The sequence below is a fragment of the Astyanax mexicanus genome, chromosome 3, assembly GCF_023375975.1.
Source record: "Astyanax mexicanus isolate ESR-SI-001 chromosome 3, AstMex3_surface, whole genome shotgun sequence".
Classification (NCBI taxonomy): Eukaryota; Metazoa; Chordata; class Actinopteri; order Characiformes; family Acestrorhamphidae; genus Astyanax; species Astyanax mexicanus.
The window spans coordinates 29104062-29126611 of NC_064410.1; the positions used below are offsets into that span (position 1 = coordinate 29104062).

General features: G+C 41.8%; 68 non-coding genes across 68 annotated transcripts; all 68 read right to left on the bottom strand.

Annotated features, from left to right (window-relative positions):
* Positions 1-151: 151 nt before the first annotated feature.
* trnav-cac (transfer RNA valine (anticodon CAC)) lies at positions 152-224 on the bottom strand. The gene has a single exon. It is a non-coding gene; the product is annotated as a tRNA-Val (tRNA).
* Positions 225-531: 307 nt separating this feature from the next.
* trnav-aac (transfer RNA valine (anticodon AAC)) lies at positions 532-604 on the bottom strand. The gene has a single exon. It is a non-coding gene; the product is annotated as a tRNA-Val (tRNA).
* Positions 605-721: 117 nt separating this feature from the next.
* trnav-cac (transfer RNA valine (anticodon CAC)) lies at positions 722-794 on the bottom strand. The gene has a single exon. It is a non-coding gene; the product is annotated as a tRNA-Val (tRNA).
* Positions 795-911: 117 nt separating this feature from the next.
* Positions 912-984, bottom strand: trnav-cac (transfer RNA valine (anticodon CAC)). Its single transcript has one exon. It is a non-coding gene; the product is annotated as a tRNA-Val (tRNA).
* A 1166-nt stretch (positions 985-2150) lies between these two features.
* Positions 2151-2223, bottom strand: trnav-aac (transfer RNA valine (anticodon AAC)). The gene has a single exon. It is a non-coding gene; the product is annotated as a tRNA-Val (tRNA).
* Positions 2224-2530: 307 nt separating this feature from the next.
* Positions 2531-2603, bottom strand: trnav-cac (transfer RNA valine (anticodon CAC)). Its single transcript has one exon. It is a non-coding gene; the product is annotated as a tRNA-Val (tRNA).
* Positions 2604-2720: 117 nt separating this feature from the next.
* trnav-cac (transfer RNA valine (anticodon CAC)) lies at positions 2721-2793 on the bottom strand. The gene has a single exon. It is a non-coding gene; the product is annotated as a tRNA-Val (tRNA).
* Positions 2794-3289: 496 nt separating this feature from the next.
* trnav-cac (transfer RNA valine (anticodon CAC)) lies at positions 3290-3362 on the bottom strand. Its single transcript has one exon. It is a non-coding gene; the product is annotated as a tRNA-Val (tRNA).
* Positions 3363-3669: 307 nt separating this feature from the next.
* trnav-cac (transfer RNA valine (anticodon CAC)) lies at positions 3670-3742 on the bottom strand. The gene has a single exon. It is a non-coding gene; the product is annotated as a tRNA-Val (tRNA).
* A 117-nt stretch (positions 3743-3859) lies between these two features.
* trnav-cac (transfer RNA valine (anticodon CAC)) lies at positions 3860-3932 on the bottom strand. Its single transcript has one exon. It is a non-coding gene; the product is annotated as a tRNA-Val (tRNA).
* A 117-nt stretch (positions 3933-4049) lies between these two features.
* Positions 4050-4122, bottom strand: trnav-aac (transfer RNA valine (anticodon AAC)). The gene has a single exon. It is a non-coding gene; the product is annotated as a tRNA-Val (tRNA).
* A 117-nt stretch (positions 4123-4239) lies between these two features.
* trnav-aac (transfer RNA valine (anticodon AAC)) lies at positions 4240-4312 on the bottom strand. Its single transcript has one exon. It is a non-coding gene; the product is annotated as a tRNA-Val (tRNA).
* A 117-nt stretch (positions 4313-4429) lies between these two features.
* trnav-aac (transfer RNA valine (anticodon AAC)) lies at positions 4430-4502 on the bottom strand. The gene has a single exon. It is a non-coding gene; the product is annotated as a tRNA-Val (tRNA).
* Positions 4503-7049: 2547 nt separating this feature from the next.
* On the bottom strand, positions 7050-7122 carry trnav-aac (transfer RNA valine (anticodon AAC)). The gene has a single exon. It is a non-coding gene; the product is annotated as a tRNA-Val (tRNA).
* A 498-nt stretch (positions 7123-7620) lies between these two features.
* Positions 7621-7693, bottom strand: trnav-cac (transfer RNA valine (anticodon CAC)). The gene has a single exon. It is a non-coding gene; the product is annotated as a tRNA-Val (tRNA).
* Positions 7694-7806: 113 nt separating this feature from the next.
* Positions 7807-7879, bottom strand: trnav-cac (transfer RNA valine (anticodon CAC)). Its single transcript has one exon. It is a non-coding gene; the product is annotated as a tRNA-Val (tRNA).
* Positions 7880-7996: 117 nt separating this feature from the next.
* On the bottom strand, positions 7997-8069 carry trnav-cac (transfer RNA valine (anticodon CAC)). Its single transcript has one exon. It is a non-coding gene; the product is annotated as a tRNA-Val (tRNA).
* A 117-nt stretch (positions 8070-8186) lies between these two features.
* Positions 8187-8259, bottom strand: trnav-aac (transfer RNA valine (anticodon AAC)). The gene has a single exon. It is a non-coding gene; the product is annotated as a tRNA-Val (tRNA).
* A 117-nt stretch (positions 8260-8376) lies between these two features.
* trnav-aac (transfer RNA valine (anticodon AAC)) lies at positions 8377-8449 on the bottom strand. Its single transcript has one exon. It is a non-coding gene; the product is annotated as a tRNA-Val (tRNA).
* A 215-nt stretch (positions 8450-8664) lies between these two features.
* trnav-aac (transfer RNA valine (anticodon AAC)) lies at positions 8665-8737 on the bottom strand. The gene has a single exon. It is a non-coding gene; the product is annotated as a tRNA-Val (tRNA).
* A 117-nt stretch (positions 8738-8854) lies between these two features.
* Positions 8855-8927, bottom strand: trnav-cac (transfer RNA valine (anticodon CAC)). Its single transcript has one exon. It is a non-coding gene; the product is annotated as a tRNA-Val (tRNA).
* A 490-nt stretch (positions 8928-9417) lies between these two features.
* On the bottom strand, positions 9418-9490 carry trnav-aac (transfer RNA valine (anticodon AAC)). Its single transcript has one exon. It is a non-coding gene; the product is annotated as a tRNA-Val (tRNA).
* Positions 9491-9797: 307 nt separating this feature from the next.
* Positions 9798-9870, bottom strand: trnav-cac (transfer RNA valine (anticodon CAC)). Its single transcript has one exon. It is a non-coding gene; the product is annotated as a tRNA-Val (tRNA).
* A 117-nt stretch (positions 9871-9987) lies between these two features.
* Positions 9988-10060, bottom strand: trnav-cac (transfer RNA valine (anticodon CAC)). The gene has a single exon. It is a non-coding gene; the product is annotated as a tRNA-Val (tRNA).
* A 294-nt stretch (positions 10061-10354) lies between these two features.
* trnav-aac (transfer RNA valine (anticodon AAC)) lies at positions 10355-10427 on the bottom strand. The gene has a single exon. It is a non-coding gene; the product is annotated as a tRNA-Val (tRNA).
* A 123-nt stretch (positions 10428-10550) lies between these two features.
* trnav-aac (transfer RNA valine (anticodon AAC)) lies at positions 10551-10623 on the bottom strand. Its single transcript has one exon. It is a non-coding gene; the product is annotated as a tRNA-Val (tRNA).
* Positions 10624-10930: 307 nt separating this feature from the next.
* trnav-cac (transfer RNA valine (anticodon CAC)) lies at positions 10931-11003 on the bottom strand. Its single transcript has one exon. It is a non-coding gene; the product is annotated as a tRNA-Val (tRNA).
* A 113-nt stretch (positions 11004-11116) lies between these two features.
* On the bottom strand, positions 11117-11189 carry trnav-aac (transfer RNA valine (anticodon AAC)). Its single transcript has one exon. It is a non-coding gene; the product is annotated as a tRNA-Val (tRNA).
* Positions 11190-11306: 117 nt separating this feature from the next.
* On the bottom strand, positions 11307-11379 carry trnav-cac (transfer RNA valine (anticodon CAC)). Its single transcript has one exon. It is a non-coding gene; the product is annotated as a tRNA-Val (tRNA).
* Positions 11380-11496: 117 nt separating this feature from the next.
* On the bottom strand, positions 11497-11569 carry trnav-aac (transfer RNA valine (anticodon AAC)). Its single transcript has one exon. It is a non-coding gene; the product is annotated as a tRNA-Val (tRNA).
* A 117-nt stretch (positions 11570-11686) lies between these two features.
* Positions 11687-11759, bottom strand: trnav-aac (transfer RNA valine (anticodon AAC)). Its single transcript has one exon. It is a non-coding gene; the product is annotated as a tRNA-Val (tRNA).
* A 215-nt stretch (positions 11760-11974) lies between these two features.
* trnav-cac (transfer RNA valine (anticodon CAC)) lies at positions 11975-12047 on the bottom strand. Its single transcript has one exon. It is a non-coding gene; the product is annotated as a tRNA-Val (tRNA).
* Positions 12048-12164: 117 nt separating this feature from the next.
* trnav-aac (transfer RNA valine (anticodon AAC)) lies at positions 12165-12237 on the bottom strand. The gene has a single exon. It is a non-coding gene; the product is annotated as a tRNA-Val (tRNA).
* Positions 12238-12727: 490 nt separating this feature from the next.
* trnav-cac (transfer RNA valine (anticodon CAC)) lies at positions 12728-12800 on the bottom strand. The gene has a single exon. It is a non-coding gene; the product is annotated as a tRNA-Val (tRNA).
* Positions 12801-13107: 307 nt separating this feature from the next.
* Positions 13108-13180, bottom strand: trnav-cac (transfer RNA valine (anticodon CAC)). Its single transcript has one exon. It is a non-coding gene; the product is annotated as a tRNA-Val (tRNA).
* Positions 13181-13297: 117 nt separating this feature from the next.
* Positions 13298-13370, bottom strand: trnav-aac (transfer RNA valine (anticodon AAC)). The gene has a single exon. It is a non-coding gene; the product is annotated as a tRNA-Val (tRNA).
* A 294-nt stretch (positions 13371-13664) lies between these two features.
* On the bottom strand, positions 13665-13737 carry trnav-aac (transfer RNA valine (anticodon AAC)). The gene has a single exon. It is a non-coding gene; the product is annotated as a tRNA-Val (tRNA).
* A 123-nt stretch (positions 13738-13860) lies between these two features.
* Positions 13861-13933, bottom strand: trnav-aac (transfer RNA valine (anticodon AAC)). The gene has a single exon. It is a non-coding gene; the product is annotated as a tRNA-Val (tRNA).
* Positions 13934-14050: 117 nt separating this feature from the next.
* Positions 14051-14123, bottom strand: trnav-aac (transfer RNA valine (anticodon AAC)). The gene has a single exon. It is a non-coding gene; the product is annotated as a tRNA-Val (tRNA).
* Positions 14124-14240: 117 nt separating this feature from the next.
* trnav-aac (transfer RNA valine (anticodon AAC)) lies at positions 14241-14313 on the bottom strand. The gene has a single exon. It is a non-coding gene; the product is annotated as a tRNA-Val (tRNA).
* Positions 14314-14430: 117 nt separating this feature from the next.
* On the bottom strand, positions 14431-14503 carry trnav-cac (transfer RNA valine (anticodon CAC)). The gene has a single exon. It is a non-coding gene; the product is annotated as a tRNA-Val (tRNA).
* Positions 14504-14810: 307 nt separating this feature from the next.
* trnav-aac (transfer RNA valine (anticodon AAC)) lies at positions 14811-14883 on the bottom strand. Its single transcript has one exon. It is a non-coding gene; the product is annotated as a tRNA-Val (tRNA).
* A 117-nt stretch (positions 14884-15000) lies between these two features.
* On the bottom strand, positions 15001-15073 carry trnav-cac (transfer RNA valine (anticodon CAC)). Its single transcript has one exon. It is a non-coding gene; the product is annotated as a tRNA-Val (tRNA).
* A 117-nt stretch (positions 15074-15190) lies between these two features.
* Positions 15191-15263, bottom strand: trnav-cac (transfer RNA valine (anticodon CAC)). The gene has a single exon. It is a non-coding gene; the product is annotated as a tRNA-Val (tRNA).
* A 117-nt stretch (positions 15264-15380) lies between these two features.
* On the bottom strand, positions 15381-15453 carry trnav-aac (transfer RNA valine (anticodon AAC)). Its single transcript has one exon. It is a non-coding gene; the product is annotated as a tRNA-Val (tRNA).
* A 307-nt stretch (positions 15454-15760) lies between these two features.
* Positions 15761-15833, bottom strand: trnav-aac (transfer RNA valine (anticodon AAC)). Its single transcript has one exon. It is a non-coding gene; the product is annotated as a tRNA-Val (tRNA).
* Positions 15834-15956: 123 nt separating this feature from the next.
* Positions 15957-16029, bottom strand: trnav-aac (transfer RNA valine (anticodon AAC)). The gene has a single exon. It is a non-coding gene; the product is annotated as a tRNA-Val (tRNA).
* A 117-nt stretch (positions 16030-16146) lies between these two features.
* On the bottom strand, positions 16147-16219 carry trnav-aac (transfer RNA valine (anticodon AAC)). Its single transcript has one exon. It is a non-coding gene; the product is annotated as a tRNA-Val (tRNA).
* A 117-nt stretch (positions 16220-16336) lies between these two features.
* trnav-aac (transfer RNA valine (anticodon AAC)) lies at positions 16337-16409 on the bottom strand. The gene has a single exon. It is a non-coding gene; the product is annotated as a tRNA-Val (tRNA).
* Positions 16410-16526: 117 nt separating this feature from the next.
* Positions 16527-16599, bottom strand: trnav-cac (transfer RNA valine (anticodon CAC)). The gene has a single exon. It is a non-coding gene; the product is annotated as a tRNA-Val (tRNA).
* Positions 16600-16906: 307 nt separating this feature from the next.
* trnav-aac (transfer RNA valine (anticodon AAC)) lies at positions 16907-16979 on the bottom strand. The gene has a single exon. It is a non-coding gene; the product is annotated as a tRNA-Val (tRNA).
* Positions 16980-17386: 407 nt separating this feature from the next.
* trnav-cac (transfer RNA valine (anticodon CAC)) lies at positions 17387-17459 on the bottom strand. The gene has a single exon. It is a non-coding gene; the product is annotated as a tRNA-Val (tRNA).
* Positions 17460-17576: 117 nt separating this feature from the next.
* On the bottom strand, positions 17577-17649 carry trnav-cac (transfer RNA valine (anticodon CAC)). The gene has a single exon. It is a non-coding gene; the product is annotated as a tRNA-Val (tRNA).
* A 685-nt stretch (positions 17650-18334) lies between these two features.
* On the bottom strand, positions 18335-18407 carry trnav-aac (transfer RNA valine (anticodon AAC)). Its single transcript has one exon. It is a non-coding gene; the product is annotated as a tRNA-Val (tRNA).
* Positions 18408-18524: 117 nt separating this feature from the next.
* Positions 18525-18597, bottom strand: trnav-aac (transfer RNA valine (anticodon AAC)). Its single transcript has one exon. It is a non-coding gene; the product is annotated as a tRNA-Val (tRNA).
* A 117-nt stretch (positions 18598-18714) lies between these two features.
* On the bottom strand, positions 18715-18787 carry trnav-cac (transfer RNA valine (anticodon CAC)). The gene has a single exon. It is a non-coding gene; the product is annotated as a tRNA-Val (tRNA).
* A 117-nt stretch (positions 18788-18904) lies between these two features.
* Positions 18905-18977, bottom strand: trnav-aac (transfer RNA valine (anticodon AAC)). Its single transcript has one exon. It is a non-coding gene; the product is annotated as a tRNA-Val (tRNA).
* Positions 18978-19094: 117 nt separating this feature from the next.
* trnav-cac (transfer RNA valine (anticodon CAC)) lies at positions 19095-19167 on the bottom strand. Its single transcript has one exon. It is a non-coding gene; the product is annotated as a tRNA-Val (tRNA).
* A 110-nt stretch (positions 19168-19277) lies between these two features.
* Positions 19278-19350, bottom strand: trnav-cac (transfer RNA valine (anticodon CAC)). The gene has a single exon. It is a non-coding gene; the product is annotated as a tRNA-Val (tRNA).
* Positions 19351-19586: 236 nt separating this feature from the next.
* trnav-cac (transfer RNA valine (anticodon CAC)) lies at positions 19587-19659 on the bottom strand. The gene has a single exon. It is a non-coding gene; the product is annotated as a tRNA-Val (tRNA).
* A 241-nt stretch (positions 19660-19900) lies between these two features.
* trnav-cac (transfer RNA valine (anticodon CAC)) lies at positions 19901-19973 on the bottom strand. The gene has a single exon. It is a non-coding gene; the product is annotated as a tRNA-Val (tRNA).
* Positions 19974-20280: 307 nt separating this feature from the next.
* trnav-aac (transfer RNA valine (anticodon AAC)) lies at positions 20281-20353 on the bottom strand. The gene has a single exon. It is a non-coding gene; the product is annotated as a tRNA-Val (tRNA).
* A 307-nt stretch (positions 20354-20660) lies between these two features.
* On the bottom strand, positions 20661-20733 carry trnav-cac (transfer RNA valine (anticodon CAC)). Its single transcript has one exon. It is a non-coding gene; the product is annotated as a tRNA-Val (tRNA).
* A 785-nt stretch (positions 20734-21518) lies between these two features.
* On the bottom strand, positions 21519-21591 carry trnav-cac (transfer RNA valine (anticodon CAC)). The gene has a single exon. It is a non-coding gene; the product is annotated as a tRNA-Val (tRNA).
* Positions 21592-21708: 117 nt separating this feature from the next.
* trnav-cac (transfer RNA valine (anticodon CAC)) lies at positions 21709-21781 on the bottom strand. Its single transcript has one exon. It is a non-coding gene; the product is annotated as a tRNA-Val (tRNA).
* A 117-nt stretch (positions 21782-21898) lies between these two features.
* trnav-aac (transfer RNA valine (anticodon AAC)) lies at positions 21899-21971 on the bottom strand. The gene has a single exon. It is a non-coding gene; the product is annotated as a tRNA-Val (tRNA).
* A 117-nt stretch (positions 21972-22088) lies between these two features.
* On the bottom strand, positions 22089-22161 carry trnav-cac (transfer RNA valine (anticodon CAC)). Its single transcript has one exon. It is a non-coding gene; the product is annotated as a tRNA-Val (tRNA).
* Positions 22162-22465: 304 nt separating this feature from the next.
* trnav-cac (transfer RNA valine (anticodon CAC)) lies at positions 22466-22538 on the bottom strand. Its single transcript has one exon. It is a non-coding gene; the product is annotated as a tRNA-Val (tRNA).
* Between the last annotated feature and the right edge of the window lie 12 nt (positions 22539-22550).

The window sequence follows — 22550 nt, forward strand, 5'->3', positions numbered from 1 at the left end:
GAGGCGAACGTGATAACCACTTCACTACAGAAACAACTTGATAAATGCATTGTATACGATCCGCATTGAAGCACATATTGCATTTTGTCTTAGTACGACAACTTGTAGAAAATGTACAGTTTGATGGGACAGAATCAAGATAGAAAAGTCTTGTTTCTGCCTGGTTTCGAACCAGGGACCTTTCGCGTGTGAGGCGAACGTGATAACCACTACACTACAGAAACAACTGGTTTAACTCAATGCAGTAGGCCCACATGGAAGCACATATTGCATTTTGTCTTAGTAAGAGAACTTGCAGAAAATTTACAGTTTGATGGGACAGAATCAAGACAGAAAAAGCCTGTTTCTGCCTGGTTTCGAACCAGGGACCTTTCGCGTGTTAGGCGAACGTGATAACCACTACTCTACAGAAACAACTTGTTTAGCGCATTGTATACGATCCACATGGAAGCACATATTGCATTTTGTCTTAGTACGACAACTTGTAGAAAATGTAATGTTTGATGGGACAGAATCAAGATAGAAGAGTCCTGTTTCTGCCTGGTTTCGAACCAGGGACCTTTCGCGTGTTAGGCGAACGTGACAACCACTACACTACAGAAACAACTGGTTTAATTCAATGCATTAGGTCCACATGGAAGCACATATTGCATTTTGTCTTAGTTCGAGAACTTGCAGAAAATTTACAGTTTGATGGGACAGAATCAAGACAGAAAAAGCCTGTTTTTGCCTGGTTTCGAACCAGGGACCTTTCGCGTGTGAGGCGAATCTGATTACCACTACACTACAAAAACAACTGCTTTAATTCACTGCATTAGGTCCACATGGAAGCAAATATTGCATTTTGTCTTAGTACGAGAACTTGTAGAAACTGTACAGTTTGATGGGACAGAATCAAGACAGAAAAAGCCTGTTCCTGCCTGGTTTCGAACCAGGGACCTTTCGCGTGTGAGGCGAAAGTGATAACCACTACACTACAGAAACAACTTGATAAACTCATTGTATACGATCCGCATGGAAGCAAATATTGCATTTTGTCTTAGTACAACAACTTGTAGAAAATGTAATGTTTGATGGGACAGAATCAAGATAGAAGAGTCCTGTTTCTGCCTGGTTTTGAACCAGGTACCTTTCGCGTGTAAGGCAAACGTGATAACCACTACACTACAGAAACAACTGGCTTAATTCAATGCATTAGGTCCACATGGAAGCACATATTGCATTTTGTCTTAGTACGAGAACTTGCAGAAAATTTACAGTTTGATGGGACAGAATCAAGATAGAAAAAGCTTGTTTCTGCCTGGTTTCGAACCAGGGACCTTTCGTCTTAGTACGAGAACTTGTAGAAACTTTACAGCTCGATGGGACAGAATCAAGACAGAAAAAGCCTGTTTCTGCCTGGTTTCGAACCAGGGACCTTTCGCGAGTGAGGCGAACCTGATAACCAGTACACTACAAAAAAACAAATGCTTTAATTCACTGCATTAGGTCCACATGGAAGCAAATATTGCATTTTGTCTTACTACGAGAACTTGTAGAAACTGTACAGTTTGATGGGACAGAATCAAGACAGAAAAAGCCTGTTCCTGCCTGGTTTCAAACCAGGGACCTTTCGTGTGTGAGGCGAACCTGATAACCACTACACTACAGAAACAACTTGATAAACGCATTGTATACGATCCGCATGGAAGCACATATTGCATTTTGTCTTAGTACGACAACTTGTAGAAAATGTACAGTTTGATGGGACAGAATCAAGATAGAAAAGTCTTGTTTCTGCCTGGTTTCGAACCAGGGACTTTTCGCGTGTGAGGCGAACCTGATAACCACTACACTACAGAACCAACTTGATAAACGCATTGTATACGATCCGCATGGAAGCACATATTGCATTTTGTCTTAGTACGACAACTTGTAGAAAATGTACAGTTTGATGGGACAGAATCAAGACAGAAAAAGTCTGTTTCTGCCTGGTTTCGAACCAAGGACCTTTCGTGTGTGAGGCGAACGTGATAACCACTACACTAAAGAAACAACTGCTTTCAGTGATTGCATGAGACCCACATGGAAGCACATATTGCATTTTGTCTTAGTACGAGAACTTGTAGAAACTTTACAGTTTGATGGGACAGAATCAAGACAAAAAAGCCTGTTTCTGCCTGGTTTCGAACCAGAGACCTTTCGCGTGTTAGGCGAACGTGATAACCACTACACTACAGAAACAACTGGTTTATTTCACTGCATTAGGTCAACATGGAAGCACATATTGCATTTTGTCTTAGTAGAAGAACTTGTAGAAACTGTACAGTTTGATGGGACAGAATCAAGACAGGAAAAACGTGTTTCAGCCTGGTTTCGAACCAGGGACCTTTCGCGTGTTAGGCGAACGTGATATCCAGGACACTAAAGAAAGTACTGCTTTCAGTGATTGCATAAGACCCACATGGAAGCACATATTGCATTTTGTCTTAGTACGAGAACTTGTAGAAACTTTACAGTTTGATGGGACAGAATCAGGACAGAAAAAGCCTGTTTCTGCCTGGTTTCGAACCAGGGACCTTTCGCGTGTGAGGCGAACGTGATAACCACTACACTACAGAAACAACTTGATCAACGCATTGTATACGATCCACATGGAAGCACATATTGCATTTTGTCTTAGTAATACAACTTGTAGAAAATGTACAATTTGATGGGACAGAATCAAGATAGAAAAGTCTTGTTTCTGCCTGGTTTCGAACCAGGGACTTTTCGCGTGTGAGGCGAACCTGATAACCACTACACTACAGAAACAACTTGATAAACGCATTGTATACGATCCGCATGGAAGCACATATTGCATTTTGTCTTAGTACGACAACTTGTAGAAAATGTACAGTTTGATGGGACAGAATCAAGATAGAAAAGTCTTGTTTCTGCCTGGTTTCGAACCAGGGATTTTTCGCGTGTGAGGCGAACCTGATAACCACTACACTACAGAAACAACTTGATAAACGCATTGTATACGATCCGCATGGAAGCACATATTGCATTTTGTCTTAGTACGACAACTTGTAGAAAATGTACAGTTTGATGGGACAGAATCAAGACAGAAAAAGTCTGTTTCTGCCTGGTTTCGAACCAGGGACCTTTCGTGTGTGAGGTGAACGTGATAACCACTACACTAAAGAAACAACTGCTTTCAGTGATTGCATGAGACCCACATGGAAGCACATATTGCATTTTGTCTTAGTACGAGAACTTGTAGAAACTTTACAGTTTGATGGGACAGAATCAAGACAAAAAAGCCTGTTTCTGCCTGGTTTCGAACCAGAGACCTTTCGCGTGTTAGGCGAACGTGATAACCACTACACTACAGAAACAACTGGTTTATTTCACTGCATTAGGTCAACATGGAAGCACATATTGCATTTTGTCTTAGTAGAAGAACTTGTAGAAACTGTACAGTTTGATGGGACAGAATCAAGACAGGAAAAACGTGTTTCAGCCTGGTTTCGAACCAGGGACCTTTCGCGTGTTAGGCGAACGTGATATCCAGGACACTAAAGAAACAACTGCTTTCAGTGATTGCATAAGACCCACATGGAAGCACATATTGCATTTTGTCTTAGTACGAGAACTTGTAGAAACTTTACAGTTTGATGGGACAGAATCAAGACAGAAAAAGCCTGTTTCTGCCTGGTTTCGAACCAGGGACCTTTCGCGTGTGAGGCGAACGTGATAACCACTACACTACAGAAACAACTTGATCAACGCATTGTATACGATCCACATGGAAGCACATATTGCATTTTGTCTTAGTAATACAACTTGTAGAAAATGTACAATTTGATGGGACAGAATCAAGATAGAAAAGTCTTGTTTCTGCCTGGTTTCGAACCAGGGACTTTTCGCGTGTGAGGCGAACCTGATAACCACTACACTACAGAAACAACTTGATAAACGCATTGTATACGATCAGCATGGAAGCACATATTGCATTTTGTCTTAGTACGACAACTTGTAGAAAATGTACAGTTTGATGGGACAGAATCAAGATAGAAGAGTCCTGTTTCTGCCTGGTTTCGAACCAGGGACCTTTCGCGAGTTAGGCGAACGTGATAACCACTACACTACAGAAACAACTGGTTTATTTCACTCCATTAGGTCAACATGGAAGCACATATTGCATTTTGTCTTAGTAGAAGAACTTGTAGAAACTGTACAGTTTGATGGGACAGAATCAAGACAGCAAAAACGTGTTTCTGCCTGGTTTCGAACCAGGGACCTTTCGCGTGTTAGGCGAACGTGATAACCACTACACTACAGAAACAACTGCTTTCAGTGATTGCATAAGACCCACATGGAAGCACATATTGCATTTTGTCTTAGTACGAGAACTTGTAGAAACTTTACAGTTTGATGGGACAGAATCAAGACAGAAAAAGACTGTTTCTGCCTGGTTTCGAACCAGGGACCTTTCGCGTGTGAGGCGAACGTGATAACCACTACACTACAGAAACAACTTGATAAATACATTGTATACGATCCACATGGAAGTAATATAATACAGGAAATTGACAAATCCTGCACCTAACAGCTGGGGTTATGCATAGGGCTCAGCCAGGATCTACTACTCACTCAACTAACAACAATAGCAAAACCACCACAATCTGATACTGGCTCGACAAGAATCCAGAAGCACAGCCTAACACTATGTTCATGGTCCATTGCCTCAACTGCCAAGTAACAGACCTACCAAAAAATAACCTATGAACAAACAGAATCCCTCCTTAATCTAAGCTCACTTCCTTTAACTATGGCAACAACACACTTACCTAAGCACAATCACACACAATAAATCACATTATAAGTTGCTTGAGCAGAACACAGCAACCACTACCATCTGATACTGGCTCGACAAGAATCCAGAAGCATAGCGAACTATGTTCATGGTCCGTGCCTCAACTGCCAAGTACTCAGACGTCTACAAAAACTCATGAGACAAATTATTACAAGAGCAGGACCACACCAATCCCCTTCATCCAAACTCTAACACAAACTTCAGTGCAAGCTCTTCTCAGGGGTCATCAGGCAGGCACCTTCCTTCGTCAGTGTTTCGCTGAATTAGGCCCACGACACCTCCAGAAGGCTCAACAGTGAAGTCTGGCGTCCCAGACCCACCCCCCTCCAAGCTTGCTGTAGAAGCACAAACTCACTCCCTTCCCCACACAGCCTCAGCCCTTCTGAACCACAACCACTGACTAGATCTTTCAGCTACATCTGACAACTCCTTCACTACAGTCCTTAGCACACGACCTCTAATTCCGAATTCAGACAGCAGTCTTGTGGCAGACTTCGCAACAAAGCCTCTAGTACCTACCTCTACCGGTCTAATATACGCTTGCCACCCACGCTCTCTCACCTCAGCCACCAAGTCTGTATACTTCAGCCTTTTCCTTTCATAAGCTCCATCTACCTCGTCTTCAAACGGAACAGTCAGCTCTATAAAATACACTATCCGCTTACTTTCAGAGTACAACACTACATCCGGCCTCAAGGTTGTAACCAGTATGCACTCTGGGATCTGCAGTTTACTACCTACATCCACTAATAACTTCCAATCTCGTGCATTGGCCCACTTACCAGCAGTTTTCAAGCACTGTGCTGTTTCTCCACTATGCTGCCCCTCACGCACAAATGAGATTACCCTACTGCAACCTACCACGGGCATGTTATTAACTTCTAACCGTTTCTTATCAAGTGCACCTGCAAGAGATCTAAGTACCTGATTATGCCTCCATGTGTAGCGCCCCTGGGATAGACTCACCTTACATGCCGACAAAATGTGCTTCAGCGTGCCACTTCCTGCACATAGCTTACAACTTGGATCCTCACCCACCCACTGAGCAAGGTTTTGTGGCGTTGGCAGAACATCATATGTAGCTCCCAAAAGAAACTTTATACGGCCTGTATCCAATCCCCATAACTCTCGCCAGGTGATTCTCCGCTTCTCTACACTTTCCCATCTCATCCACTGCCCCTGTTTACTCTGCCCTGCTGCTTTTGCCCTCCTTGCTTCCTCCTCCTGCTCACGAATAAACCCTGTAACCATACGCCTTTTCTCAGGTGATGTGGCCTTGCCGAATGCTTTCCAAGAATCACCTAAACCTAATCCTGCCCTCCCATTTTGCACCTGCCCCACAACATCCCTGTGCTCCAGTGCCCTCCTTGCGGCTTGAGTAGCTTCTCGAGCATTCCACTTCCTCCCAGACCTAGTCACTGGTGCTGTTGCTTTAACCAGCCCGTCTTTTGACCCTAACAACTGCATTTCACGTCCTACCTTAGCACATTTGAACTCCTCAACCAAGCTCGTCAATGGCAGTTCCAGCATCCCTCTCCCACACCACGCCACACTACTAAGGCAACGTGGCACCCCCAACCATGTCCTTATATCCTTGCTCATAAGCCTTTCTAACCTCTCAACCTCAGAAATCGGAATATCATAAACTGTAAGTGGCCACCTTAGACGAGGCAACAAACCAAACTGCAGACACCACAATTTTAATTTACCTGGCAGAAAAGACTTATCAATTCTATTAATAGCCTCCACCATTTCTGTCCTCAACCCTTCCACCTGCTCTTTATCATTCAGTGCTGCAGTATACCACCTACCTAAACTCTTAACTGGCTTTTCCAATATAGATGGTATGACTTCTCCCTCCATCATAAACCTTTCTTGTATCAATTTCCCTTTAACGATTGATACACTCCTAGACTTGCTCGGTTTAACTTTCATCCTAGCCAGCCTAAGATTATCATTTAACTTCCCTAGCAGTCGCCGGGTACATGGCACCGTGGTCGTTAATGTTGTCATATCGTCCATAAACGCCCTAACTGGTGGGAGCCGGGTGCCATCATGCAGCCTCTCCCCGCCTACGACCCACTTAGAAGCCCTAATAATCACCTCCATTGCCATCGTGCATATAGCATATAGTGCATTTTGTCTTAGTATGTCAACTTGTAGAAAATGTACAGTTTGATGGGACAGAATCAAGACAGAAAAAGCCTGTTCCTGCCTGGTTTCGAACCAGGGACCTTTCGCGTGTTAGGCGAACGTGATAACCTCTACACTACAGAAACAACTTGATAAACTCATGGTATACAATCCACATGGAAGCACATATTGCATTTTGTCTTAGTACAACAACTTGTAGAAAATCTAATGTTTGATGGGACAGAATCAAGATAGAAGAGTCCTGTTTCTGCCTGGTTTCGAACCAGGGACCTTTCGCGTGTTAGGTGAATGTGATACCCACTACACTACAGAAACAACTGATTTATGTCACTGCATTAGGTCAACATGGAAGCACATATTGCATTTTGTCTTAGTAGAAGAACTTGTAGAAACTGTACAGTTTGATGGGACAGAATCAAGACAGGAAAAACGTGTTTCTGCCTGGTTTTAAAACCAGGGACCTTTCGCGTGTTAGGCAAACGTGATAACCACTACATTACAGAAACAACTGCTTTCAGTGAGTGCATAAGACCCACATGGAAGCACATATTGCATTTTGTCTTAGTACGAGAACTTATAGAAACTTTACAGTTTGATGGGACAGAATTAAGATAGAAAATGCCTGTTTCTGCCTGGTTTCGAACCAGGGACCTTTCGCGTGTGAGGCGAACGTGATAACCACTACACTACAGAAACAACTTGATAAACTCATTGTATACGATCCGCATGGAAGCATATATTGCATTTTGTCTTAGAGAATTTGTAGAAACTGTACAGTTTGATGGGACAGAATCAAGATAGAAAAGTCCTGTTTCTGCCTGGTTTCGAACCAGGGACCTTTCGCGTGTGAGGCGAACGTGATAAACACTACACTACAGAAACAACTTGATAAACTCATTGTATACGATCCGCATGGAAGCACATATTGCATTTTGTCTTAGTACGACAAATTGTAGAAAATGTACAGTTTGATGGGACAGAATCAAGATAGAAAAGTCTTGTTTCTGCCTGGTTTCGAACCAGGGACCTTTCGCGTGTGAGGCGAACGTGATAACCTCTACACTACAGAAACAACTGCTGTTAGTGATTGCCTAAGACCCACATGGAAGCACATATTGCATTTTGTCTTAGTACGACAAATTGTAGAAAATGTACAGTTTGATGGGACAGAATTAAGATAGAAAAGGCCTGTTTCTGCCTGGTTTCGAACCAAGGACCTTTCGCGTGTTAGGCGAACGTGATAACCACTACACTACAGAAACAACTTGGTAAACGCATTGTATACGATCCGCATGGAAGCACATATTGCATTTTGTCTGAGTACGACAACTTGTAGAAAATGTACAATTTGATGGGACAGAATCAAGATAGAAAAGTCTTGTTTCTGCCTGGTTTCGAACCAGGGACCTTTCGCGTGTTAGGCGAACGTGATAACCACTACACTACAGAAACAACTGGTTTAATTCAATGCATTAGGTCCACATGGAAGCACATATTGCATTTTGTCTTAGTATGAGAACTTCCAGAAAATTTACAGTTTGATGGGACAGAATCAAGATAGAAAAAGCTTGTTTCTGCCTGGTTTCGAACCAGGGACCTTTCGTCTTAGTACGAGAACTTGTAGAAACTTTACAGTTTGATGGGACAGAATCAAGACAGAAAAGGCCTGTTTCTGCCTGGTTTCGAACCAGGAACCTTTCGCGTGTGAGGCCAACGTGATAACCACTACACTATAGAAACAACTGCTTTTAGTGATTGCATGAGACCCACATGGAAGCACATATTGCATTTTGTCTTAGTAAGACAAATTGTAGAAAATGTACAGTTTGATGGGACAGAATTAAGATAGAAAATGCCTGTTTCTGCCTGGTTTCGAACCAGGGACCTTTCGCGTGTTAGGCGAACGTGATAACCACTACACTACAGAAACAACTTGACAAACGCGTTGTATACGATCCGCATGGAAGCACATATTGCATTTTGTCTTAGTACGACAACTTGTAGAAAATGTACTTTTTGATGGGACAGAATCAAGACAGAAAAATCTTGTTTCTGCCTGGTTTCGAACCAGGGACCTTTCGCGTGTGAGAAAAACATGATAACCACTACACTACAGAAACAACTTGACAAACTCATTGTATACGATCCGCATGGAAGCACAAATTGCATTTTGTCTTTGTACAACAACTTGTAGAAAATGTAATGTTTGATGGGACAGACAGAAAAAGCCTGTTCCCGCCTGGTTTCGAACCACGAACCTTTCGCGTGTGAGGCAAACATGATAACCACTACACTACAGAAACAACTTGACAAGCTCATTGTATACGATCCGCATGGAAGCACATATTGCATTTTGTCTTAGTACGACAACTTGTAGAAAATGTACAGTTTGATGGGACAGAACCAAGATAGAAAAGTCTTGTTTCTGCCTGGTTTCGAACCAGGGACCTTTCGCGTGTGAGGCGAACGTGATAACCACTACACTAAAGAAACAATTGCTTTCAGTGATTGCATAAGACCCACATGGAAGTACATATTGCATTTTGTCTTAGTACGAGAACTTGTAGAAACTTTACAGTTTGATGGGACAGAATCAAGAAAGAAAAGTCTTGTTTCTGCCTCGTTTCGAACCAGGGACTTTTCGCTTGTTAGGCAAACCTGATAACCACTACACTACAGAAACAGCTTGATAAACGCATTGTATACGATCCGCATGGAAGCACATATTGCATTTTGTCTTAGTACGACAACTTGTAGAAAATGTACAGTTTGATGGGACAGAATCAATATAGAAGAGTTCTGTTTCTGCCTGGTTTCGAACCAGGGACCTTTCGCGTGTTAGGCGAACGTGATAACCACTACACTACAGAAACAACTGCTTTCAGTGATTGCATAAGACCCACATGGAAGCACATATTGCATTTTGTCTTAGTACGGGAACTTATAGAAACTTTACAGTTTGATGGGACAGAATCAAGACAGAAAAAGCCTGTTTCTGCCTGGTTTCGAACCAGGGACCTTTCGCGTGTTAGGCGAACGTGATAACCACTACACTACAGAAACAACTTGATAAACTCATGGTATACGATCCACATGGAAGCACATATTGCATTTTGTCTTAGTACGGGAACTTGTAGAAACTTTACAGTTTGATGGGACAGAATCAAGACAGAAAAAGCCTGTTTCTGCCTTGTTTCGAACCAGGGACCTTTCGCGTGTTAGGCGAACGTGATAACCACTACACTAAAGAAACAACTGCTTTCAGTGATTGCATGAGACCCACATGGAAGCACATATTGCATTTTGACTTGTAGAAACTTTACAGTTTGACCGGACAGAATCAAGACAGAAAAAGTCTGTTTCTGCCTGGTTTCGAACCAGGGACTTTTCGCGTGTTAGGCGAACGTGATAACCACTACACTACAGAAACAACTTGATAAACTTATGGTATACAATCCACATGGAAGCACATATTGCATTTTGTCTTAGTACAACAACTTGTAGAAAATGTAATATTTGATGGAACAGAATCAAGCACATAGAAAGAGAGTCCTGTTTCTGCCTGGTTTCGAACCAGGGACCTTTCGCGTGTTAGGTGAACGTGATAACCACTACACTACAGAAACAACTGGTTTATGTCACTGCATTAGGTCAACATGGAAGCACATATTGCATTTTGTCTTAGTAGAAGAACTTGTAGAAACTGTACAGTTTGATGGGACAGAATCAAGACAGGAAAGACGTGTTTCTGCCTGGTTTCGAACCAGGGACCTTTCGCGTGTTAGGCAAACGTGATAACCACTACATTACAGAAACAACTGCTTTCCGTGAGTGCATAAGACCCACATGGAAGCACATATTGCATTTTGTCTTAGTACGAGAACTTATAGAAACTTTACAGTTTGATGGGACAGAATTAAGATAGAAAATGCCTGTTTCTGCCTGGTTTCGAACCAGGGACCTTTCGCGTGTGAGGCGAACGTGATAACCACTACACTACAGAAACAACTTGATAAACTCATTGTATACGATCCGCATGGAAGCATATATTGCATTTTGTCTTAGAGAATTTGTAGAAACTGTACAGTTTGATGGGACAGAATCAAGATAGAAAAGTCCTGTTTCTGCCTGGTTTCGAACCAGGGACCTTTCGCGTGTGAGGCGAACGTGATAAACACTACACTACAGAAACAACTTGATAAACTCATTGTATACGATCCGCATGGAAGCACATATTGCATTTTGTCTTAGTACGACAAATTGTAGAAAATGTACAGTTTGATGGGACAGAATCAAGATAGAAAAGTCTTGTTTCTGCCTGGTTTCGAACCAGGGACCTTTCGCGTGTGAGGCGAACGTGGTAACCTCTACACTACAGAAACAACTGCTGTTAGTGATTGCCTAAGACCCACATGGAAGCACATATTGCATTTTGTCTTAGTACGACAAATTGTAGAAAATGTACAGTTTGATGGGACAGAATTAAGATAGAAAAGGCCTGTTTCTGCCTGGTTTCGAACCAAGGACCTTTCGCGTGTTAGGCGAACGTGATAACCACTACACTACAGAAACAACTTGGTAAACGCATTGTATACGATCCGCATGGAAGCACATATTGCATTTTGTCTGAGTACGACAACTTGTAGAAAATGTACAATTTGATGGGACAGAATCAAGATAGAAAAGTCTTGTTTCTGCCTGGTTTCGAACCAGGGACCTTTCGCGTGTTAGGCGAACGTGATAACCACTACACTACAGAAACAACTGGTTTAATTCAATGCATTAGGTCCACATGGAAGCACATATTGCATTTTGTCTTAGTATGAGAACTTCCAGAAAATTTACAGTTTGATGGGACAGAATCAAGATAGAAAAAGCTTGTTTCTGCCTGGTTTCGAACCAGGGACCTTTCGTCTTAGTACGAGAACTTGTAGAAACTTTACAGTTTGATGGGACAGAATCAAGACAGAAAAGGCCTGTTTCTGCCTGGTTTCGAACCAGGAACCTTTCGCGTGTGAGGCCAACGTGATAACCACTACACTATAGAAACAACTGCTTTTAGTGATTGCATGAGACCCACATGGAAGCACATATTGCATTTTGTCTTAGTAAGACAAATTGTAGAAAATGTACAGTTTGATGGGACAGAATTAAGATAGAAAATGCCTGTTTCTGCCTGGTTTCGAACCAGGGACCTTTCGAGTGTTAGGCGAACGTGATAACCACTACACTACAGAAACAACTTGACAAACGCGTTGTATACGATCCGCATGGAAGCACATATTGCATTTTGTCTTAGTACGACAACTTGTAGAAAATGTACTTTTTGATGGGACAGAATCAAGACAGAAAAATCTTGTTTCTGCCTGGTTTCGAACCAGGGACCTTTCGCGTGTGAGAAAAACATGATAACCACTACACTACAGAAACAACTTGACAAACTCATTGTATACGATCCGCATGGAAGCACAAATTGCATTTTGTCTTTGTACAACAACTTGTAGAAAATGTAATGTTTGATGGGACAGACAGAAAAAGCCTGTTCCCGCCTGGTTTCGAACCACGAACCTTTCGCGTGTGAGGCAAACATGATAACCACTACACTACAGAAACAACTTGACAAGCTCATTGTATACGATCCGCATGGAAGCACATATTGCATTTTGTCTTAGTACGACAACTTGTAGAAAATGTACAGTTTGATGGGACAGAACCAAGATAGAAAAGTCTTGTTTCTGCCTGGTTTCGAACCAGGGACCTTTCGCGTGTGAGGCGAACGTGATAACCACTACACTAAAGAAACAATTGCTTTCAGTGATTGCATAAGACCCACATGGAAGTACATATTGCATTTTGTCTTAGTACGAGAACTTGTAGAAACTTTACAGTTTGATGGGACAGAATCAAGAAAGAAAAGTCTTGTTTCTGCCTCGTTTCGAACCAGGGACTTTTCGCTTGTTAGGCAAACCTGATAACCACTACACTACAGAAACAGCTTGATAAACGCATTGTATACGATCCGCATGGAAGCACATATTGCATTTTGTCTTAGTACGACAACTTGTAGAAAATGTACAGTTTGATGGGACAGAATCAATATAGAAGAGTTCTGTTTCTGCCTGGTTTCGAACCAGGGACCTTTCGCGTGTTAGGCGAACGTGATAACCACTACACTACAGAAACAACTGCTTTCAGTGATTGCATAAGACCCACATGGAAGCACATATTGCATTTTGTCTTAGTACGGGAACTTATAGAAACTTTACAGTTTGATGGGACAGAATCAAGACAGAAAAAGCCTGTTTCTGCCTGGTTTCGAACCAGGGACCTTTCGCGTGTTAGGCGAACGTGATAACCACTACACTACAGAAACAACTTGATAAACTCATGGTATACGATCCACATGGAAGCACATATTGCATTTTGTCTTAGTACGGGAACTTGTAGAAACTTTACAGTTTGATGGGACAGAATCAAGACAGAAAAAGCCTGTTTCTGCCTTGTTTCGAACCAGGGACCTTTCGCGTGTTAGGCGAACGTGATAACCACTACACTAAAGAAACAACTGCTTTCAGTGATTGCATGAGACCCACATGGAAGCACATATTGCATTTTGACTTGTAGAAACTTTACAGTTTGACGGGACAGAATCAAGACAGAAAAAGTCTGTTTCTGCCTGGTTTCGAACCAGGGACTTTTCGCGTGTTAGGCGAACGTGATAACCACTACACTACAGAAACAACTTGATAAACTTATGGTATACAATCCACATGGAAGCACATATTGCATTTTGTCTTAGTACAACAACTTGTAGAAAATGTAATATTTGATGGAACAGAATCAAGCACATAGAAAGAGAGTCCTGTTTCTGCCTGGTTTCGAACCAGGGACCTTTCGCGTGTTAGGTGAACGTGATAACCACTACACTACAGAAACAACTGGTTTATGTCACTGCATTAGGTCAACATGGAAGCACATATTGCATTTTGTCTTAGTAGAAGAACTTGTAGAAACTGTACAGTTTGATGGGACAGAATCAAGACAGGAAAGACGTGTTTCTGCCTGGTTTCGAACCAGGGACCTTTCGCGTGTTAGGCGAACGTGATAACCACTACACTACAGAAACAGCTTGATAAATGCATTGTATACGATCCGCATGGAAGCACATATTGCATTTTGTCTTAGTACTACAACTTGTAGAAAATGTACAGTTTGATGGGACAGAATTAAGATAGAAAAGGCCTGTTTCTGCCTGGTTTCGAACCAAGGACCTTTCGCGTGTTAGGCGAACGTGATAACCACTACACTACAGAAACAGCTTGATAAACGCATTGTATACGATCCGCATGGAAGCACATATTGCATTTTGTCTTAGTACGACAACTTGTAGAAAATGTACAGTTTGATGGGACAGAACCAAGATAGAAAAGTCTTGTTTCTGCCTGGTTTCGAACCAGGGACCTTTCGCGTGTGAGGCGAACGTGATAACCACTACACTAAAGAAACAACTGCTTTCAGTGATTGCATAAGACCCACATGGAAGTACATATTGCATTTTGTCTTAGTACGAGAACTTGTGGAAACTTTACAGTTTGATGGGACAGAATCAAGATAGAAAAGTCTTGTTTCTGCCTCGTTTCGAACCAGGGACTTTTCGCGTGTTAGGCGAACCTGATAACCACTACACTACAGAAACAACTTGATAAACGCATTGTATACGATCCGCATGGAAGCACATATTGCATTTTGTCTTAGTAAGACAACTTGTAGAAAATGTACAGTTTGATGGGACAGAATCAAGATAGAAGAGTTCTGTTTCTGCCTGGTTTCGAACCAGGGACCTTTCGCGTGTTAGGCGAACGTGATAACCACTACACTACAGAAACAACTGCTTTCAGTGATTGCATAAGACCCACATGGAAGCACATATTGCATTTTGTCTTAGTACGAGAACTTATAGAAACTTTACAGTTTGATGGGACAGAATCAAGACAGAAAAAGTCTGTTTCTGCCTGGTTTCGAACCAGGGACCTTTCGCGTGTGAGGCGAACGTGATAACCACTACACTACAGAAACAACTTGATAAATGCATTGTATACGATCCGCATTGAAGCACATATTGCATTTTGTCTTAGTAAAACAACTTGTAGAAAATGTACAGTTTGATGGGACAGAATCAAGATAGAAAAGTCTTGTTTCTGCCTGGTTTCGAACCAGGGACCTTTCGCGTGTGAGGCGAACGTGATAACCACTACACTACAGAAACAACTGGTTTAACTCAATGCATTAGGCCCACATGGAAGCACATATTGCATTTTGTCTTAGTAAGAGAACTTGCAGAAAATTTACAGTTTGATGGGACAGAATCAAGACAGAAAAAGCCTGTTTCTGCCTGGTTTCGAACCAGGAACCTTTCGCGTGTTAGGCGAACATGATAACCACTACACTACAGAAACAACTTGATAAACTCATTGTATACGATCCACATGGAAGCACATACTGCATTTTGTCTTAGTACAACAACTAGTAGAAAATGTAGTGTTTGATGGGACAGAATCAAGATAGAAGAGTCCCGTTTCTGCCTGGTTTCGAACCAGGGACCTTTCGCGTGTTAGGCGAACGTGATAACCACTACACTAAGGAAACAACTGCTTTCAGTGATTGCATGAGACCCACCTGGAAGCACATATTGCATTTTGTCTTAGTACGAGAACTTGTAGAAACTTTACAGTTTGACGGGACAGAATCAAGACAGAAAAAGCCTGTTTCTGCCTGGTTTCGAACCAGGGACCTTTCGCGTGTTAGGCGAACGTGATAACCACTACACTACAGAAACAACTTGATAAACTCATGGTATACGATCCACATGGAAGCACATATTGCATTTTGTCTTAGTACAACAACTTGTAGAAAATGTAATATTTGATGGGACAGAATCAAGCACATAGAAAGAGAGTCCTGTTTCTGCCTGGTTTCGAACCAGGGACCTTTCGCGTGTTAGGTGAACGTGATAACCACTACACTACAGAAACAACTGGTTTATGTCACTGCATTAGGTCAACATGGAAGCATATATTGCATTTTGTCTTAGTAGAAGAACTTGTAGAAACTGTACAGTTTGATGGGACAGAATCAAGACAGGAAAGACGTGTTTCTGCCTGGTTTCGAACCAGGGACCTTTCGCGTGTTAGGCGAACGTGATAACCACTACACTACAGAAACAGCTTGATAAACGCATTGTATACGATCCGCGTGGAAGCACATATTGCATTTTGTCTTAGTACTACAACTTGTAGAAAATGTACAGTTTGATGGGACAGAATTAAGATAGAAAAGGCCTGTTTCTGCCTGGTTTCGAACCAAGGACCTTTCGCGTGTTAGGCGAATGTGATAACCACTACACTACAGAAACAGCTTGATAAACTCATTGTATACGATCCGCATGGAAGCACATATTGCATTTTGTCTTAGTACGACAACTTGTAGAAAATGTACAGTTTGATGGGACAGAACCAAGATAGAAAAGTCTTGTTTCTGCCTGGTTTCGAACCAGGGACCTTTCGCGTGTGAGGCGAACGTGATAAACACTACACTACAAAAACAACTTGAAAAACTCAATGTATACGGTCCGCATGGAAGCACATATTGCATTTTGTCTTAGTCCGACAACTTGTAGAAAATGTACAGTTTGATGGGACAGATTCAAGATAGAAAAGTCCTGTTTCTGCCTTGTTTCGAACCAGGGACCTTTCGCGTGTTAGGCGAATGTGATAACCACTACACTACAGAAACAACTTGTTTAACGCATTGTATACGATCCACATGGAAGCACATATTGCATTTTGTCTTAGTACGACAAATTGTAGAAAATGTAATGTTTGATGGGACAGAATCAAGATAGAAGAGTCCTGTTTCTGCCTGGTTTCGAACCAGGGACCTTTCGCGTGTTAGGCGAACGTGATAACCACTACACTACAGAAACAACTTGATAAACTCATTGTATACGATCCGCATGGAAGCACATATTGCATTTTGTCTTAGTACGAGAACTTGTAGAAAATTTACAGTTTGATGGGACAGAATCAAGATAGAAAAAGCTTGTTTCTGCCTGGTTTCGAACCAGGGACCTTTCGTCTTAGTACGAGAACTTGTAGAAACTTTACAGCTCGATGGGACAGAATCAAGACAGAAAAAGCCTGTTTCTGCCTGGTTTCGAACCAGGGACCTTTCGCGAGTGAGGCGAACCTGATAACCAGTACACTACAAAAAAACAAATGCTTTAATTCACTGCATTAGGTCCACATGGAAGCAAATATTGCATTTTGTCTTACTACGAGAACTTGTAGAAACTGTACAGTTTGATGGGACAGAATCAAGACAGAAAAAGCCTGTTCCTGCCTGGTTTCAAACCAGGGACCTTTCGCGTGTGAGGCGAACCTGATAACCACTACACTACAGAAACAACTTGATAAACGCATTGTATACGATCCGCATGGAAGCACATATTGCATTTTGTCTTAGTACGACAACTTGTAGAAAATGTACAGTTTGATGGGACAGAATCAAGATAGAAAAGTCTTGTTTCTGCCTGGTTTCGAACCAGGGACTTTTCGCGTGTGAGGCGAACCTGATAACCACTACACTACAGAAACAACTTGATAAACGCATTGTATACGATCCGCATGGAAGCACATATTGCATTTTGTCTTAGTACGACAACTTGTAGAAAATGTACAGTTTGATGGGACAGAATCAAGACAAAAAAGCCTGTTTCTGCCTGGTTTCGAACCAGAGACCTTTCGTGTGTGAGGCGAACGTGATAACCACTACACTAAAGAAACAACTGCTTTCAGTGATTGCATGAGACCCACATGGAAGCACATATTGCATTTTGTCTTAGTACGAGAACTTGTAGAAACTTTACAGTTTGATGGGACAGAATCAAGACAAAAAAGCCTGTTTCTGCCTGGTTTCGAACCAGAGACCTTTCGCGTGTTAGGCGAACGTGACAACCACTACACTACAGAAACAACTGGTTTATTTCACTGCATTAGGTCAACATGGAAGCACATATTGCATTTTGTCTTAGTACGACAACTTGTAGAAAATGTACAGTTTGATGGGACAGAATCAAGACAGAAAAAGCCTGTTTTTGCCTGGTTTCGAACCAGGGAACTTTCGCGTGTGAGGCGAACCTGATAACCACTACACTACAGAAACAACTTGATCAACGCATTGTATACGATCCACATGGAAGCACATATTGCATTTTGTCTTAGTACGACAACTTGTAGAAAATGTACAGTTTGATGGGACAGAATCAAGATAGAAGAGTCCTGTTTCTGCCTGGTTTCGAACCAGGGACCTTTCGCGAGTTAGGCGAACGTGATAACCACTACACTACAGAAACAACTGGTTTATTTCACTCCATTAGGTCAACATGGAAGCACATATTGCATTTTGTCTTAGTAGAAGAACTTGTAGAAACTGTACAGTTTGATGGGACAGAATCAAGACAGCAAAAACGTGTTTCTGCCTGGTTTCGAACCAGGGACCTTTCGCGTGTTAGGCGAACGTGATAACCACTACACTACAGAAACAACTGCTTTCAGTGATTGCATAAGACCCACATGGAAGCACATATTGCATTTTGTCTTAGTACGAGAACTTGTAGAAACTTTACAGTTTGATGGGACAGAATCAAGACAGAAAAAGACTGTTTCTGCCTGGTTTCGAACCAGGGACCTTTCGCGTGTGAGGCGAACGTGATAACCACTACACTACAGAAACAACTTGATAAATACATTGTATACGTTCCGCATGGAAGCATATAGTGCATTTTGTCTTAGTAAGAGAACTTGTAGAAACTGTACAGTTTGATGGGACAGAATCAAGATAGAAAAGTCTTGTTTCTGCCTGGTTTCGAACCAGGGACCTTTCGCGTGTTAGGCGAACGTGATAACCACTACACTACAGAAACAACTGGTTTAATTCAATGCATTAGGTCCACATGGAAGCACATATTGCATTTTGTCTTAGTATGAGAACTTCCAGAAAATTTACAGTTTGATGGGACAGAATCAAGATAGAAAAATCTTGTTTCTGCCTGGTTTCGAACCAGGGACCTTTCGCGTGTGAGGCAAACATGATAACCACTACACTACAGAAACAACTTGACAAACTCATTGTATACGATCCGCATGGAAGCACAAATTGCATTTTGTCTTTGTACAACAACTTGTAGAAAATGTAATGTTTGATGGGACAGACAGAAAAAGCCTGTTCCCGCCTGGTTTCGAACCAGGGACCTTTCGCGTGTGAGGCAAACATGATAACCACTACACTACAGAAACAACTTGATAAATGCATGGTATACGATCCGCATGGAAGCATATATTGCATTTTGTCTTAGTAAGAGAACTTGTAGAAACTGTACAGTTTCTACAAGTGTAGTTTTCTACAATACAGAAACAACTTGATAAACGCATTGTATACGATCCGCATGGAAGCACCTATTGCATTTTGTCTTAGTACGACAACTTGTAGAAAATGTACAGTTTGATGGGACAGAATCAAGATAGAAAAGTCTTGTTTCTGCCTGGTTTCGAACCAGGGACCTTTCGCATGTGAGGCGAACGTGATAACCACTACACTACAGAAACAACTGCTTTTAGTGATTGCATGAGACCCACATGGAAGCACATGTTGAATTTTGTCTTAGTAAGACAAATTGTAGAAAATGTACTTTTTAATGGGCGAACGTGATAACCACTACACTACAGAAACAACTTGATAAACGCGTTGTATACGATCCGCATGGAAGCACATATTGCATTTTGTCTTAGTACGACAACTTGTAGAAAATGTACTTTTTAATGGGACAGAATCAAGATAGAAAAGTCTTGTTTCTGCCTGGTTTCGAACCAGGGACCTTTCGCGTGTGAGGCAAACGTGATAACCACTACACTACAGAAACAACTTGATAAACTTATTGTATACGATCCGCATGGAAGCACACATTGCATTTTGTCTTAGTACGACAACTTGTAGAAAATGTACAGTTTGATGGGACAGAATCAAGATAGAAAACTCCTGTTTCTGCCTGGTTTCAATCCAGGGACCTTTCGCGTGTTAGGCGAACGTGATAACCACTACACTACAGAAACAACTGGTTTATATCACTGCATTAGGTCAACATGGAAGCACATATTGCATTTTGTCTTAGTAGAAGAACTTGTAGAAACTGTACAGTTTGATGGGACAGAATCAAGACAGGAAAAACGTGTTTCTGCCTGGTTTCGAGCCAGGGACCTTTCGCGTGTTAGGCGAACGTGATAACCACTACACTACAGAAACAACTTGATAAACGCGTTGTATACGATCCGCATGGAAGCATATATTGCATTTTGTCTTAGTACGAGAACTTGTAGAAACTGTACAGTTTGATGGGACAGAATCAAGATAGAAAAGTCTTGTTTCTGCCTGGTTTCGAACCAGGGACCTTTCGCGTGTGAGGCGAACCTGATAACCACTGCACTACTGAAACAACTTGATAAATGCATTGTATACGATCCGCATGGAAGCACATATTGCATTTTGTATTAGTAAGAGAACTTGTAGAAACTGTACAGTTTGATGGGACAGAATCAAGATAGAAATGGCCTGTTTCTGCCTGGTTTCGAACCAGGGACCTTTCGCGTGTGAGGCGAACGTGATAACTACTACACTACAAAAACAACTCGATAAACTCAATGTATACGATCCGCATGGAAGCACATATTGCATTTTGTCTTAGTACAAGAACTTGTATAAAATGTAATGTTTGATGGGACAGAATCAAGATAGAAGAGTCCAGTTTCTGCCTGGTTTCGAACCAGGGACCTTTCGCGTGTTAGGCGAACGTGATAACTACTACACTACAGAAACAACTGGCTTAATTCAATGCATTAGGTCCACATGGAAGCACATATTGCATTTTGTCTTAGTACGAGAACTTGCAGAAAATTTACAGTGTGATGGGACAGAATCAAGATAGAAAAAGCTTGTTTATGCCTGGTTTCGAAACAGGGACCTTTCGTGTTAGTACGAGAACTTGTAGAAACTTTACAGTTTGATGGGACAGAATCAAGACAAAAAATGCCTGTTTCTGCCTGGTTCTAAGCCAGGGACCTTTCGCGTGTGAGGCCACCGTGATAACCATTACACTACAGAAATAACTGCTTTTAGTGATTGCATGAGACCCACATGGAAGCACATATTGCATTTTGTCTTAGTTATACAAATTGTAGAAAATGTACAGTTTGATGGGACAGAATTAAGATAGAAAAGGCCTGTTTCTGCCTGGTTTCGAACCAGGGACCTTTCTCGTGTTAGGCGAACGTGATAGTCACTACACTACAGAAACAACTTGATAAACGCATTGTATACGATCCGAATGGAAGCACATATTGCATTTTGTCTTAGTACGACAACTTGTAGAAAATTTACAGTTTGATGGGACAGAATCAAGATAGAAAAGGCCTGTTTCTGCCTGGTTTCGAACCAGGGACCTTTCGCGTGTGAGGCGAACGTGATAACCACTACACTACAGAAACAGCTTGATAAACTCATTGTATACGATCCGCATGGAAGCACATATTGCATTTTGTCTTAGTACGACAACTTGTAGAAAATGTACAGTTTGATGGGACAGAACCAAGATAGAAAAGTCTTGTTTCTGCCTGGTTTCGAACCAGGGACCTTTCGTGTGTGAGGCGAACGTGATAAACACTACACTACAGAAACAACTTGAAAAACTCAATGTATACGGTCCGCATGGAAGCACATATTGCATTTTGTCTTAGTCCGACAACTTGTAGAAAATGTACAGTTTGATGGGACAGATTCAAGATAGAAAAGTCCTGTTTCTGCCTGGTTTCGAACCAGGGACCTTTCGCGTGTTAGGCGAATGTGATAACCACTACACTACAGAAACAACTTGATAAACTCATGGTATACGATCCACATGGAAGCACATATTGCATTTTGTCTTAGTTCAACAACTTGTAGAAAATGTAATGTTTGATGGGACAGAATCAAGATAGAAGAGTCCTGTTTCTGCCTGGTTTCGAACCAGGGACCTTTCGCGTGTGAGGCGAACGTGATAACCACTACACTACAGAAACAACTGCTCTCAGTTATTGCATAAGACCCACATGGAAGTACATATTGCATTTTGTCTTAGTACGAGAACTTGTAGAAACTGTACAGTTTGATGGGACAGAATCAAGATAGAAAATGCTTGTTTCTGCCTGGTTTCAAACCACGGACCTTTCGCGTGTGAGGCCAGCGTGATAACCACTACACTACAGAAACTGCTTTCAGTGATTGCATGAGACCCACATGGAAGCACATATTGCATTTTGTCTTAGTAAGACAAATTGTAGAAAATGTACAGTTTGATGGGACAGAATCAAGATAGAAAAGTCTTGTTTCTGCCTGGTTTCGAACCAGGGACCTTTCGCGTGTGAGGCGAACGTGATAACCACTACACTACAGAAACAACTGCTTTTAG